Genomic DNA, 3,630 nt, shown 5'->3' with positions numbered 1-3,630 from the left:
ACCGAAGTGCTATTTCTTAACAAAGTGCAGCGTTTGATTAGATACTGAGCTAGTTTGGAATATGAATAAAGCGAAGAGCTGCTAAGCCAATGAGAATATTTTTACCATTCATGAGTGCATATCAGAAGAAGAACAGAACATTAATAATTTTGTGTTTGGGAAAAAATATGTTTTTGCATTAATTCAGTGCATTAATCCTCAAGCATTACATTTTTACTTTGCACTGCTTAAGTAAATTTGTTATAAGTTAAAAATCAAATAAAAATAAGATTTTATATATATATATATATATATATATATATATATATATATATATATATATATATATATATATATATATATATATAAATAATACACACACACACACACTAATGTAGTTAATGCAGATTAAATTGTAATTTTAACTGAATTAGAAAATATAAAACTAAAGCTTGAATAAATATTTTATTTAACCATGATAACTATAAATTTGCTATCATAAGAGAAATTCATAATTACATTTTTTTAAGATTTTATTATATTTATTTATTTATTTGCTCTTTTGAACACACCAGCTGTATGTTGGGGGCGCACATAATGAGTGGACCAATAGACCTGTCATACAAACTCATGCATATACAGTACATGTTAAGAAATGTTAAGGTTTATTTTTAGAACGATAATGAGTTTTTAATAGCAATAGTTTTTTTTTTATTATAGCAAACAAACATTTATGAAAGAAAGACATAAGTAAACAAATAGGCTACAATAATAAGTTATAATGATATATAAGAATATTGAATTACAATTTTACATCAAAATGTATAGCGTACGACCAATGTGCAGTATTTGAGCCATCACTTAAATGTTTCACACTTGGCTAGGCATATGGGTAAAAATCAAGCCAAAAACAAAACAGACTATAAAACATTAGGATGTTCATGGTGAGAGAAAATTTGAATAACAGAAAAATCTATTTATAAAAATGAAATTTAAATGTAAAAAATCCATAAAAAATACCAAATGAGCATGCACCTTGTACTGTTATCACCCTTTTAAAAATTATTATTCTTTTAATTGTACTATTTTGATTGTGGCTATTCAAAAATATTCAGCAGCATCAAGTGATCTTTACTAGATGATGTAAACTGGATACATCATTGGCAAAGTTATGGAGTATAAGCCTAAATATCTCTTTAGTTCAGATCCTGGTCCCTCCTGTCCCCTAAAGCCACAAGCTAGACTTTAGAAAACCTCGAGTACAGCAACACCACAAGGAACGGAACAACAGATCCTGTAAAAACTACATTTATCATAGATTCTCTGTGAGGCAGCTTTGACACTACTCGAGTCACTGATTGAAGATTTAAATTTCACAATGTTGCACTTTCTTCAGACACCTAAAAGAGAAAGATGCTTTATAAGGTCTCTTCACACATTAATTAGAAAAACATACATTTTTATTCGGGTTTGCATGAATGGCTTAACCTTAGTGTTTAAGCTATTGAGAAAAATGTTCATTTGAAATGTTAATTTGATATGTTCTATAAGGCACATCTTTAAGAATACCCTATAGTTTCATCTAGGAAATGTTAAGGAATTGCTAGTGAACTGTCTTATCAACATGTCTGTAATGAATCACTCTTACCTGTTATTCTTTTTGCTGTGCCTTTTGCTAACCTGAGCATATGTTGAATCTGTGGTTTTAGTGAAATCACCTGGAAAAGAGGTAGAATGCAAAGACTTTTACACTGACTCAAGGTCTAAAAACACTGCAGAATACCCCCTAGTGAGCAAAACATTGTTGAAATGGGATATACGACTCTGAAATTTGTTTATATTCCACATAATACAATCCTGGTAAAAATTTGTGTTTTATTAATTTAATGCACATATCAGTTCTATTGTTAAAACCTCCTACTGTCATCTTTGTAACATAGCCAATATTGTAATAGAATTTCAATCCTGTCTCTCTAACCCTGCTGCTGTGTCTCTTGTGCATGACTTTGTTTTTAGTCACTTGGAGTATTGTATTTCTCTTCTTGTAGGTATCAGTCCAAATTATGTTGTTGCACCTTCTCACTCACAAACATATTACACCTGTTCCCTAAGATCTTCACTGGCTTCTTGTAAAATACTGCATCCAATTCAAAATCCTTATGCTCACTTTCAAATCTCTTAATAATTTCATTCCTTCCTGATTGTCTGACCTTCTCCTTCCTTACAAACCCAACTGTACTCTCTGCTCATCTTCAGCTGATCTGTTAACTGTTCCTTCTTCTAACCTCCATAGGTTTGGTGAGCATCCTCCAGATCAGCTCCTCATCTCTGGGCTGCTCCTCCTACAGGTTTATCAGTCAAATTTTCTCTGCATGTTCAAAATAAATCTCAGATCTTAAAACTTACCACCAACCTGCTCTCTACAACCCTGTTTCTATTTCTTGTTTGTCCTTAGGTATTCTCTGTTCTAGTATTAATGTAGCATCTCATGTATTATATTATTAAACACCCATTAAAGACTCTTGGCAAGAAGGAACCAATAAATGCCTGTTTCCTTCTTGCTGCACCATCCCATGAAGCCCATCCAGGTTTATTAGGGGCCACTTAACATTACTGGCATGGGCCGCCATGGGCCCCACACAGAAAGCAGAAATGCTGGCTACCCTAGCAGCAGTAGCATAGGGCAAAGAGAGACACTTTGGAGTTTTCAGAAAGTGGGCACAGCTCGATAAGATCATACAGCTGTACAGTGGTGTAGAGCTTATTATGGTGCAGTACATCCTTGAGCAGCACCATGCAACATCTATTCACAGGCATCTCAACACACACATGCATACTTGTTCTCTTGCTTCCACACACACACACCTACAGAACAGACATTCATATGCATATAGACATATCAGTATATTAGCACACACTGACAGTCTCATCTTTTTCCCCTCATGCTCACTACCCCCATCACCCAGCAGTGTACATTCTACCCCCATCACCCAGCAGTGTACATTCTACCCCCCATCACCTAGCAGTGAGTTTACATTCATTTATTTAGTTTAACTAGTTTTGTTGCTACTATTGTGACTATTGTACTTTTCTCTTCAAAAGCGAAAATTAAGTTCTAAGTACATCATATCAGTGCCCTCCCTGGTCTTCTCTAACAGTGCACAACAGACATGAATTAGCTTTCACACAATAAAGTAACATCTTATGGAACAGCTTCCACAGTGACTTTTTTAACACTACAGGAGCTGGAAGCATTCGGTCTATTAAATGCAAAAGTGAATCTATGATTCACAACAGAGTATATTCAGATACACTGTTTCAATCTCAGTCTCACCCGTTTGTTTTGGTTTCTTCATGGTTTTCATTTCAATTTCAGCATAAGTCACATCACTGGGTCCTGCACCATCTGTGAAAGAGAGAAAATAACCTCATTCTTTCCCCACAGTCATTTACCATCATAATCCTTTTAAAGAACTCTGCAGGGCATTACTCAGACATCCCACACTACAGGCCTCCAGTCACACCCTGTAGTCTTCCATCAGGCAGACACTTCACTGCTTAACCCCACACAGACTACTCTCATTAACTATAAAGCTTAACCCAATACAAACTACTGTCCTTAACCAATTACAATGATGTGTTTTGTGTGGT

General features: G+C 34.6%; 1 long non-coding RNA gene across 1 annotated transcript; it reads right to left on the bottom strand.

Annotated features, from left to right (window-relative positions):
- Window positions 1-499: 499 nt before the first annotated feature.
- On the bottom strand, window positions 500-3,386 carry LOC145643452 (uncharacterized). The gene is made up of 3 exons (XR_014115854.1): window positions 3,314-3,386; window positions 1,628-1,697; window positions 500-1,379 (listed from the first exon to the last, which is right to left on the bottom strand). It is a non-coding gene; the product is annotated as an uncharacterized LOC145643452 (long non-coding RNA).
- Window positions 3,387-3,630: the final 244 nt, after the last annotated feature.

The sequence above is a fragment of the Electrophorus electricus genome, chromosome 13, assembly GCF_041902795.1.
Source record: "Electrophorus electricus isolate QZ-2024a chromosome 13, ASM4190279v1, whole genome shotgun sequence".
Taxonomy (NCBI): domain Eukaryota; kingdom Metazoa; phylum Chordata; class Actinopteri; order Gymnotiformes; family Gymnotidae; genus Electrophorus; species Electrophorus electricus.
This window is presented reverse-complemented; position numbering and strand designations above follow the sequence as displayed.